Source organism: Bufo gargarizans, chromosome 6 (assembly GCF_014858855.1).
Source record: "Bufo gargarizans isolate SCDJY-AF-19 chromosome 6, ASM1485885v1, whole genome shotgun sequence".
Taxonomy (NCBI): Eukaryota; Metazoa; Chordata; class Amphibia; order Anura; family Bufonidae; genus Bufo; species Bufo gargarizans.
The window spans coordinates 31,367,226-31,380,129 of NC_058085.1; the positions used below are offsets into that span (position 1 = coordinate 31,367,226).

At 45.1% G+C, this 12,904-nt stretch overlaps 1 protein-coding gene across 1 annotated transcript in view; it reads left to right on the forward strand.

Annotated features, from left to right (window-relative positions):
* The first annotated feature begins 523 nt into the window (after positions 1–523).
* The window catches only part of LOC122941921, a 42,521-nt gene continuing 30,140 nt past the window's right edge, over positions 524–12,904 (forward strand). The window contains exon 1 of the mRNA XM_044299419.1: positions 524–648. The gene's annotated coding sequence lies outside the window, so the exon portion shown is untranslated. The remainder of the gene's footprint in view (positions 649–12,904) is intronic.

The following is a 12,904-nucleotide window of genomic DNA, read 5'->3' on the forward strand; positions in this document are numbered from 1 at the left end:
AGCTCTGCTCAGTGGTGTACATAGAGAAATAATTGTCCCCTAGCAAGGATAAAACCAGGCTCCCACACAGGACATTTGCTAAAAGTTGCTCCTTTAGAGCAGGCATGCTGGGAGTTGTAGTTTTGCAACAGCTGGAGGTCCGCAGGTTGAGCATGCCTGGTGTAGAGGGTAGAGTCCTGACCAAGTTTTCACCCCCGGTAGAAGAGGAGATGATCCCAACTGGCCCCCTCTTGCCCTGGGCTCTATAGCAGTCGCATGGTCTGCCGCTATGGTAGTTACGCTCCCGGCTCTGCTACATACACTCTGTAATTCCATCCTGATGCGACACAAAAACTTCAGGCCATCAGCACTGATCACAACCTGCAGAGCAGAATCCTGCTTACGCTGGTCATATGATCTCTGACTCCGCCCACACATAATCACATGGTCATGACATCATCACAGGTCCTTTACCTCCAGCAGTACAGCCCAGAGCCTGACTCCTCCCACACACAGTCACATGGTCATGACATCATGAAAGGTCCTTTAGCCCACTAGTCTCCCCTCCCCCATACTGGTATAGTAGAGCGGTGCCGTTGGAGGGAGGTGTACAGTCACCGTCACCGTCTGTCCGGTTTCTCCGTGCTCCTAGTGACCGGCAGGATAAAGGTAACGTCGCTTTTATTGCACAATTAATACCGTAAAACGGAAACCTACAAAACAATGAGGAAGTTGCGGTTTATTTTTCCCTCCACCGCAGATAATGATTTATTAGCCGTCCTGTGGTTCATTTACGGTAGACTCAACTGCTGTTACAACGTACGACTCGTCCCGCAAGCAATAAGCCGTCATACAGCAAAGTTGATGGGAAAAATAAAAAATGAGTTTTGCTCCATGTTAGGCAGGAAGGAGACAAAGAAAAGTAAGTTCCCGTCCCAATGCCCCCCCTTATATACCGCGTCGCTGTGATTAGTGTAGCGGTCAGGATTGCTTTCCTCCTCCTTGTGAGTGTGCGCTCCTCTGTGCGCTCCTCCTGCCTGTTATGTGACTCCCCTGAACAGGAAGTGACCGGGGATCACTCAGGTAAGCGGATCTACCATGAAGCGGCGGTCGTGTTATCCGTAGATTTCTTTAGATATGTGGGTTCATACGGCAATAACGCGCTTTAGTGTTGGTGCGCTGAGAAAGTGCTGGTTTCTCAGGCTAGAACCGTATTGTCCACCAGATAGGTCATCAGTAGTGTTAAGCGACACGAGCTTCGGATGCTTCATCTCCGTACAGTATTAGAATGTATGGGCTCCGAGGAGCCGAAGTTAGTTATTCACGAAGTCGCGAGTGACTAAGTTAAATAACTTCAGTAGTTGATTTTTAAAATGGAAAACCTAGTACTTCGGAACTGAAGCTGGGTTCGGTTTCAAGTTTTAAAAGTGATTTTCCGCTTTAAAAATCAGCTACCAAAGTTATTCAACTTAGTCACTCGCGACTTCGTGAATAACTAACTTCAGCTCATGGAAGCCCATACATTCTAATACTGTACGGCGACGAATCTCCGTACAGTATTAGGGTCCATTCACACGTCCGTTGTTTCTTTCCTGATCTGTTCAGTTTTTTGCGGAACAGATCTGGACCAGATCTGTACCAATTCATTTTCAATGGGTCCTGAAAAAAAAAAATCGGACATTGTGAATGGACCCTTATTCCGAAGTTTTGAACAAAGCAACAAAGCATCTGAAGCTTACTTCACTCATCACTAATCGGTGGGGTCCGTCACCGATGTCACAAGTGTTTTTACGCCATCCTTGCCGCTCCCAAGTGACAAGGGAGTGTCAGGGGCCCGTTTGGGGATGAACTGTGCTTCCCAATACTCTACTGGGAAATGCAGGGAACGCCATGAGGTTCCGCATCTTGCATGCATCCATTAAATTGGCTCTACCTCCCAAAAGCCTTAAAGGGGTTGTCCGGGTTCAGCGCTGACATATCCCTTTTTTCACCCAGGCAGCCCCCTTGACATGAGCATCGGAGCACTTCATGCCTAGATGCTCTCCCTTGCCTTGCTCTGTATCGTGCAGGGCAAGGGCAGTTTGTTTATTTTTTTACACTGCTAGGCAGAGGCTTCCACCTAGCAGTGTTCCCAATCAGTGATGGCCAGTTTGCAGTGTTCACCGACGAACACATGCGATCTGCCATCTTTATTCCCAAGTCCGGTGATGCAGAGGTAAGTCCTTTCTTGTGCCTGCGCCTGTTTCAGAGCGGCTTGCGGCGCAGGCACAGGTAAGGACTTACCTCTGCATCGCCGGACTTGGGAATAAAGATGGCAGATCGCATGTGTTCGTCGGTGAACACTGCGAACTGGCCATCACTGTTCCCAATATCGTCACTGGCACTAATGGGCAAGCTTTAGTACTGCCCTAGCCGTTTTACAAGCAAGGACAGCGGTAAAGCCCGCCCATCAGTGCCAGTGATGTCACTGGGCTCACTTCTAGGTGGAAGCCTCTGCCTAGCTTACCCATGGAGAGCCCGTTTGTCACTGGTAATGGGGAGGGGTTACACCAAAATACACACAGAAGGAAATAAACCAGATTCTAGGCCTCAAAGCTAAGGAAGAGGGATGGTGACCTCATAGGAATCCCTAGACCTCTACCTGATAAGATAAGATGCCATTATTGTCACTGTAAGAATAAAGGCATCTTATCTTATCAGGGAGAGGTCTAGGGATTCCTGACTTCTGCCAGGATGAGTAGACCCTGAAGGTGGAAATACTCCTGCGCCAGCCCAGAACCTAAGTCCTGGGGACCCTGGTAAGCACTAGGAATGGTGGCAGGGAATAAGACTACTGGTTCCTTCCCAAATAAAGGAACCAGCATCTCCCTGAGGCCTAGAAAACAAAACACACAAGCAAACAAAATGCACTTATCTTAAAGAAGGATGAAGGAGATCCAAAGGAACAACACACCACCTCAACCAACACCAAACGGGAGACATCAACAGCATAGTAAGCAGTGTGAGTCAGAAATAAATAGGGCCTCAGAAATTATTACAACCTGCATCTGACAAGAGGTGTGGTTAAGCAAAACAACAACACTGCAAGGAGAAAACAGAGAGACTGTCAGATACCCTCACGTGCCGCCAGGCTCTCCGATCTTCTTACGGGAGGGACCGTGACAGTACCTCCCCCTCTACAAGTGACCTCCGGACACCCAGGACCAACTTTATCAGGATGCGCCCTATTAAAGGCCTTCACAAGGCGACTGGCATTAACGTCGGTCGCAGGGACCCGCATTCTTTCCTCTGGACCGTAACCTTTCCAGTGCACGAGATACTGAAAAGATCGACAAAGAATTTGTGAGTTGACTATCCTGACAATCTGAAATTCAAGATTACTGTCCACTAAGACAGGAGCAGGAGGTAAGGAAGACGGTTCAGCAGGGTTGACATTATGAATTTTTACAGCCTGTGGGAGTGCAAGATGAAAAGCAAACAGTTTAATAATGACAGAGATTTTATATGGCCCAATAAACCTTCCAACTTACTGTTTCTTGTGGAAAGCCACACAGAATCACGCACTCTCAGGTCTGGACCACTCATACGTCTCTTGTCAGCCATACGTTTATACTTTTTGCCCATTTTTTTTTCAATTGTTTTGAATTTTCTGCCAAATACATGACAAAGAAGAGGAAAATCTTTCCTCTTCCGGTATACCAGAAGTCTAAGTAACTGAAAATGTGCCAAACTGTGGATGGAACCCATATGCTCTGAAAAACGTTGACTTATCAGTGGACTCCTGCCTACTTTTATTTGTGGCAAACTCATCCAACGACAAAAATGAAGACCACTCGTCCTGATTCTCTGAGACATAACATCTCAAATAAGTCTCCAGATTCTGGTTAGTGCGCTCAGTCTGTCCGTTCGACTGAGGATGAAAAGCCGAAGAGAAGGACAATTGGACCCCCAGGCGAGTACAGAATCTGGAAACAAACTGTCCCCCTATCAGACACCACATCAGAGGGGATACCGTGTAGTTTCACAATGTTATCGACAAACACATGTGCAAGAGTTTTACCATTAGGAAGACCTGATAATACTATAAAGTGCGACATCTTGCTGAAGCGATCAACAACAACCAGAATCACAGTTTTCCCCGAGGAGCTAGGCAAATCTGTGATAAAGTCCTTGGACAAATGAGTCCACGGTCGGAACGGGATAGACAAGGGAAGTAGAGATCCTGAAGGCCGAGTATGTGTCAGCCTTTGCCCGTGCACAAGTCTCACAAGCTGACACATAGCCCTCAATACATTTATGCAACTCTAGCCACCAGAATCTCTGGGAAATAAGATCAACCGTGGATCTGCTCCAAGAGTGTCCCGTAAGAACAGTACAGTGATATTCCTGGAACAGCTTGTGCCGTTGTTCCGAAGGAAAAAACTACTTCTCTGGAGGACAAGAGTCAGGTGCATCAACTTCCATAATGAATGACTGTAACACATCCGGTTGCACCAGTATAGGAGCAGAAGCAAAACACTCCTTCACCACTGAAAAGACAGGTAATGCCTCATCAGACCAGACTGAGAAATCCGCACCTTTCTTAGTCATATCTGTTGATGGTTTAACAACAGTCGAGTAATTAAAGATAAATTTACGGTAGTAGTTGGTGAATCCCAAAATTGCATGAGTGCTTTCAGATTTTTGGGTCACTCCCAGTCCAATACAGCATGGACTTTCTCCGGATCCATACAAAAACCCAAAGATGAGAGAATGTACCCCAGGAATTGCACTTCCGGAACAGCAAATACACACTTCTCCACCTTAGCATACAATTTATTCTCCCTCAGGATCTGTAAGACCTGTCTCACGTGATCCTGATGCTTCTCCATGTCGGAAGAATAAATTTCAATATCATCCAGATACACCAACACAAACCTGCCCACCAGATGCTGAAAGATGTCATTGATGAAATGTTAAAAAACTGCAGGAGCACTGGTTAACCCAAAAGGCATGACCATATTTTCAAAATGACCCTCAGGGGTATGTCTTCCATTCGTCCACCTCCTTGATCCAGATTATATGCCACCTGAAATCCAACTTTGAGAACACCTTGGCACCGACAATCTGATTTGAACAAATCTGGAATCAAAGGAGGGGGATAAGGATCACGGACAGTAATGCGATTAAGCTCACGGAAGTCTAAACATGGCCTAAGAGTTCCATCCTTTTTCTTAAACCACTGGGTATTTGGATAGTCTAATATTACCGTTGGCCAAACTCTTGGTGATATATTCTCGCATAGCAGCTCGTTTGGGTTCAGAAAGATTTTACAACCGAGACTTGGGCAACTTAGCTCCGGGAATAAGGTTGACGGGGCAATCATACTCCCGATGTGGAGGTAACTCCTGGTTTCCACTTTTAGAGAATACATCAGAAAAATCCAAAATAAATGAAGGTATAACTTTAGTGGTTACACCAGAAAGCGATGTGCTAAGACCGTTTTCTACAACTCGCTTGCCAATCGATGGTAGGGTTATGTTTGGATAACCACGGTAAACCTAGCAGCAGAGGAGCAGGCAGACCCTCCAGCACAAAACATGAAATGGATTCTTGATGAGAATCTCCCACCTTTAGGCAAATGTCCTGTACTACTGTTTTAAAAAAAATACTTTTGTGAGAGTGTAGCGGAATCAATCGCAAACACCAAAATATTTTTGTCTAATGCGCTTGTTGTCAAACCATGCATACGGACGAATTGGCTATCCATTAGGTTAACCCCTGCCCCACTGTCAATAAATACTTAAATTCCCACAGTTTTGGAGTCTAGCGCCACCTTGGCAGGCAGGAGAAATTGGGTACTACCGGTAAAAAGTACATTCTCAGATTTCCCACCAGCACCACCAAGAGTGAGAAGAGGACTAAACACATTAGTTTTCTTTTTACCTTTTTCACCTTGACGTTTTACATAAGGACATACGTTATTAAAATGTCCCCCATTACCACAGAAAAAGCAGAGTCTTTTCTTAACCCTAACGTCTTTATTACCAGATCCAGGAGTGACTTTCCCCAACTGCATTGGCTTATAATCAGACATAAGCTGAGGTGCCTCTTTACCCAAAATGTCAGAAGGGGCCGCCTCCCTATATGATAGTATGTCTCGAGCGAGAGGAACATTAGACCGTGAAATGCCAATGCGTCCTTCAGGTTCTCGGATAACCCTTGACAGAATTAACTATGGAGGGCTGGGTCATTCCACTCAGTTTTAGTTGCCCATTTAGTTGGGTCATTCCACTCAGTTTTAGTTGCCCATTTAGTTGCCCATATCCGACCGAGAGATTGTGATCCGGTCGGCAAAGAAAAAGCCCAAGACTGAGCATCACCTTTCAGTAATTAAATAATAATCCCCACTCTTTGACTCTCGTCCACAGAAGAGTTAGAAATCTAAAATATAGTTTGCACGACTCCCTGAACCGAATAAAGTTGTCACTTCCGGAAAACCTATCCGGAAGAGCGACCTTTGGTTCAGGACAGGCCTGGTTCCCGCTGCTGTAACCCGCCGTCGTGGCCTCGGAAACTGCGAGACGGCCGTGCGGAGTTCAGCCACCTCCAAAGACATATGATCGACCAGTGCAGAAACAGTATCCATCGTTGTACTGACACAAATAAATTGGCGGTTTTTGGGCTGTTGATAATGTCACGGGTATTGGGAAGGGTGTTACACCAAAATACACCTGAAGGAAATAAACCAGATTCTAGGCGTCAACGCTAAGGAAGGGGGATGGTGACCTCCTAGGAATCCCTAGACCGCTCCCTGACTCCTGCCAGTATGAATAGACCCTGAAGGTGAAAATACTCATGCACCGGAACCTAAGCCCTGGGGACCCTGGTAAGCACTAGGAACGGTGGCAGGGAATGAGACTACTGGTTCGATCCCAAATAAAGGAACCAGCATCTGCCTGAGGCCTAGAAAACAAAACACACGAGCGAACAACAAAATGCAAAATGAAATGCACTTTTCTTAAAGAAGGATGGAGGAGAAGGAGATCCAAAGCAACAACGCACCAGCTCAACCAACACTAAACAGGAAATATCAACCACATGGTAAGCAGTGTAAGTCAGAACTAAATAGGAGGGACCGTGACACAGTATGTCACCGGATCTCAGGAAAAACCTATTTTCCTGTGCGATTTAGCTCAGGGCAAAGTAGAGCATCGGAGCATGAAATTCTCCAATGCTCATGTCAGGCGGGCTGCCTGGGTGAAAATGGGGATATGTCTGGTTTTAGCTCTGAATGCAGACAACCCTTTTAGAAGGCATTTCCGAGAGATGCTGCTAATACTGTGGGCACAGTCTCAAAATGTGCCAGACTTGCACCAAGCTTGGCTTCCGCTAGCTGTGTGTGAGCAGCTCGTGCATGATATTTTTTTCTCCACAAGGCCAGCTCACAAAACCACAGCTGTGTGCAAGATCTGCTGGATTAAAGTAAGCTGTGGGCGTTCCAACACAAACAAAGGTACCAGAGCTCTACTGTAGCACATGAGGCAGCATCACTGGATCCTTTGGGAATGCCAGTCAGTTCTATTTTCCCAATCAGAACAAGTCTGTCATCCATCTCCCAGTCTTTTGTGCAGCCGGCCCGCATCCCCAAGCAGTACAGTGGCCTTGTCATCACCCTCATCAGTAGCCTTGTTCTCCTCTCCATTATGAGACATCCAAAACACAATGTGTGGCCATGAGAAAACTATAATCGACCAGCAAATAGCTTGTCTACAAGCTGAATTCCCACCTGGCCAAGTTGCTGGTGGTGCAGTTGCTGCTGTACCTCTTAGTTGTGGTAATGGTTTTGCAGTTCAGCACGTTCACTAAAATTTCATTCTGCTCTATAATATTTATGCTTCTGCTCAGCTGTCCATTTTTTTTTTCAACACAATTTTTTTTCTAATCACATTTCTCACTGTGCAGCAAGGTGCAGGACCAGCTGTTACGGGCTGGGACAGTAGATGTATTTTACAGCCCACTGGGTCAATGTTATTTGCGGCAGCACCCCAGCAACAAGGTCAGGTCTTATCAACACCGCCACATTTGTGTCAGTCTAGTTCCCACACCAGGTGCTTATCTGCCTCCTCCACCACCTCCTCCATGGACATCCTCCTGTCCTCAACAGCAGCAGGGCAAATCGTTGCTCCTGCTCCCACTCCCCCTCCCTACTGTCACATGTAAAGTGAAGTGATGTCATGCACTAGACCGCCTCAGCAGGGAGCATGTGTTGTTCTGAGATCAGGCAGTGACAGCTAATCATAGATGCCTATTGCTTGCTGAAGCCCTTAGAAGAGGCCACAAAATGTGTCAGTGGGGACCACATGTGATCTCACCCCCCTCATATTTATCTTAGAATAGATGGTGATGCTCATGCAGCAAGGAACAAGGGCAGGAACAGAACAACTAATGCATCTTTCTTACCAGAAAACCCTGTGTACGCAGCTTTCTGCAAGCACACGCGTGCCGCTAGTGGGTCTAAAAGGGAGGTCCCTCTTTGCCCCTTGCAGGGTTACCCATCTTCTGCCCTCTCTGCTGCCACAAGCAGCAGAAGCCGCAGCAGCCAGTTCAGTGTCCTAACATAATGGAAAGGCTTTCATGCGCTGCGCCAGACTATGCAAATCAGCAAATGGAGACCTTATGCCTCAACACTGCCCTGGCACAGCACGCTCTGTTTTCTTTCTTGCCCGGCCTTCGGTGTCATCTCGGATATGGTCTTCAGCACGACAGGGGGCATGGTGACGCCAAAACGGACCAAGTTGTCCTCCGCCGGTGTCCAAAACATCTGCCCTATGATGCCATTGCTTCTGTCTGCCTGCCAAACATGTACCATATGGCTGCTGCTGCTGCCACCGCAGCTACTATTTCGTGCTACTAATCCATTACTTCCACCACTATTAATGCCACGCTTCTACCACTACTACCATTACTACTACTACTACCCAAAAACAGCCGATCTACTGCCATGTATGTTCCATGCTATGCTGTCACTGCTGCCACCACTATTGCGGCCACATGCTGCTTTGCTTTACCCTTTCCACACTGCTCTGCTGCCAGGCCCGGCGCTATAATAAGGTAGACCAAGTGGCTGCCTTAGGGCGCAGAGACGTCGAGCCAAATTACTTGCACGCCGACAGCCGCCCGCCTGCGGCTGTTCTCCTCTGTGTGGTCTTGGTATCTTCTCTCTATGCTCCAGACAAGTTTGAGGACCTTTCCCACTCAGCCAATCAGTGGCCGCAGCTGTCACGTGTCAGACCAGTGATTTTCCGCTGAGCCAATCACTGGCCTGACACGTGACAAAGCTGCTGCCACTGATTGGCTGAGTGGGACAGGCCCTTAAACTTTTCGGGAGCCTAGAGAGAAGATACCAAGACCACACAGAGGAGAAGGGGAGCTGCTGCAGACGGGACCAGGGCCAGGTGAGCATAATGTTTTTTTTACAAAACATTAATAGAGAGGGGAGGGGGAGAAATTTGTCACATTTCTCCCCCTCCATGTTACATCACCCCCACTGATGGGGGGGGGGGGCAAAATGTAACTTCACTTATGTTGGCAAAAATCCTTGCATTGGCCCTGTCTGCTGCTGCTCTCAATTAAAAGGGAGAATTTTTCTAGGCTAGTTCAGAACGAGTCAATTTTCTTCTGACAATTAACACTTGTGCGTGTCGTAGGGGAAGGCATTCTCCCTACGTTAAGGCATGATTTTTGGACGCTTGGCCTGCTGACAAGCCACTGTCCCCCCCCCCCCCTCCCCCAATAACACTGTGCGTGTTTAACCCCTTCAGGACTCTGCCATTTTTTTACCTTAACCCTTTAGTGACCACTAATATGCTCTTTTACTGACGTAAACAAAGGGGGTTTTAGCTAAACGGCTTGCTTTAATCAATTATTACATGTACTTAAAATGGTGCATTAAAAACTATAACTTGTCCTCATACAAGTACATTGATGAAAAAACTATAAAATGTATAGCTCTTGGAATGCAATTTTTTTTTTTTTAATGTGCGTGGTGACTAAGGGGTTAAAGACCAGGACATTTTTTGCAAATCTGACATGTCACTTTATGAGGTGAAAACTTTAAAACGATTTTACTTATCCAAGCCATTCAGAGATTATTTTCTCATCACATATTGTACTTCATGATAAATAGTAAATTTGAGTCAAAATATTTCATTTTTATTTATTAAAAAATTCAAAATTTACCCAATAAATTCTATTTCTTTGCTTTTAAAACAGATAGTGATACCTCCTAAAATATTTCTAACTTAACATTCCCCATATGTCTACTTCATGTTTGGATTATTTTGTAAATGACATTTTCTTTTTTGGAGACATTAGAAGGTTTAGAAGTTTAGAAGCAAATCTTTCCAAAATATTTCCAAAACCTAATTTTAAAGGACCAGTTCAGGTCTGAAGTCACTTTGTGGGGCTTACATAATAGAAACCACCCATAAATGGCCCAATTTTTACAAGTTACACCCCTTTGCAAACTTTGTTAACCCCTTAGGTGTTCCACAAGAATTAAAGGAAAATGGAGATGAAATTTCAGAATTTCACTTTTTTGGTAGATTTTCCATTTTAATATTTGTGCATCAGCCGTGTGCTCCCCACATCACAGATGCAAACCTATTCACTTGAATGGGTTCGCAATACAGAGCTGCGGTGCGGAACGGAGGCAAGAAACCCCACGGAAGCACTACAAAGTGCTTTCGTGGTGTTTCTGTCCATTCCTTTGCACCACAAAAAAATAGAACATGTTCTTTTTTTTTTTTGCACTGCGGACGGATCACGGACCCATTCAAGTTGAATGGGTCTTGATCCCTCCCGGCTGCTGCAGGGAACAGCCGCACGATGGCCGTGTGCATGAGGCCTTGCCCTGATTCTGTAGTTTACAGAAACAACCTATTTGTGATCACAAACTGCTGTACGGACGCACGGCAGGGTGCAGAAGGAATGGAGCGCCATGTGGTTTTTGGAAGTCAGATTTTACTGGGATAATTTTCAGTTGCCATGTCACATTTGAAGACCCCCTGAAGCACTCCTAGAATACAAACTCCAAAAAAGTGACCCCATTTTGGAAACTACGGGATAAGGTGGCAGTTTTGTTGGTACTAGTTTAGGGTACATATGATTTTTGGTTGCTCTATATTACACATTTTCGGAGGTAAGGTAACAGAAAATAGCTGTTTTGGCCCCATATTATTTTTTGTTATTTACAACGTTCATCTGACAGGTTAGATCATGTATATTTTTATAGAGCAGGTTGTTACGGACGCGACAATACCACATATTACTCTTTTTTTGGTTGTTTATTTCAGTTTTACCTATTAAAGCATTTTTGAAGAGTTTGTTAGTGTCTCCATATTCTGAAAGCCATATTATTATTATTTTTTTATGTGTTTGGGCAACTGTCTTATGTAGGGGCTCATTTTTTTTCGGTATTACATGACAGTTTGGTACTATTTTAGGGTGCATATGACTTTTTGATTGCTTGGTATTACACTTTTTGTGATGTAAGGTGACAAATCATGTTTTAGTGTTTCCATATTCTGAGAGCCATAGTTTGTTTTATTTTTTGCCCGATTGTTTTATGTAGGGGCATATTTTTTTGCTGGATGAGGTGACTGTTTGATTGGTACTATTTTGGGGGGCATATGCCTTTTTGATCGCTTGGTGTTGCACTTTTTGTGATGTAAGGTGACAAAGTGATTGTTTTTAGCATAGTTTTTTATTTAAAAAAAATTCTACGGTGTTCAGTTGAGGGGGTGGATCATGTGATATTTTTTATAGAGCCGGTCATTACGGATGTGGCAGTACCCAATATGTCTGTATTTTTTTTTTTCTATTTCTTTTTAAAAAATGTATGTGTTTTATTTTGGGAAAGGGACATTTATTTTTACTTAAAACTTTTATTTTATTATGAAAAAAACTTTTTAAATATTTTTTATTTTTTACTTTTTATTTTTGTCCCACTCTGGGACTTCAACTTCTGGGGGTCTGATCCTCTCTGCAGTGCATTACAATACAGCCTGTATTGTAACACATTGCATGGCAGCTTTTAGGCCGACAGCCTGCCTGTGAGACCCAGCCTAAGAGCGGGATCTCACAGGCTTTTGTAGAAAGAAAGTCCTGATGCCTATGGAAGGCATCGTGCTTGCCTTCTCTGCCATCGGGTCCTTGCCACTGCAGCACGGGTATCCGATAGAGATGCGAAGGGCACGTGTCAGCTTTGACCATGGCATACAAGGAGTTAATACGCCGGCATCTGTGTCTTCACAGCAGGAATCCAGCTGTCAGTGACGCTGATCGGGCGGGCGCTGCTCCTGCAGCCGCCCAATCAGCCCACCATACATGTATGGCGCTGATCTTTAAGTCACGTCCACCAGCGTCGTACATGTACGGTGGAGGTCCTTAAGGGGTTAAACACCACCTGCCCTTGGTAAGGGACAATTTTTGGAAGCTTTGGAATATGAAAACGCATAAAAGATGTGTTTTTAGACACAATGTTTGTTAATGCTGTCAAACATGTATTTCCCCACAGCTATGTATGTCAGTGTCACTAGGACATCCTTTACTACTGCTGTTATTTTCTTCAAGCTTTTGGGGAGGGGGGATAGAAAAAGCAAACATTTATGAAAAATTTAAGGGGTTATCCAACCCCTATAATGCCCCTAAAATGCCTGGTCACCTCCCTAGCATTGGCAGGGAATGAGGTAAGTATAATTTGTATGAGGGGCCCAGGCATTTTGGGGGGCATTATAACCCCTTTAACAAAAATTATACCGTAATTTTCTACAAATTCTGAGTCCTTGCAGACTAGAGGGGTTATATAACAATTTCTAGGGCAACTGAAGCAACTTTGGTTTGGGTAGTATCGATTTGGGTCTGAACCAAACTTTTTGAAAAA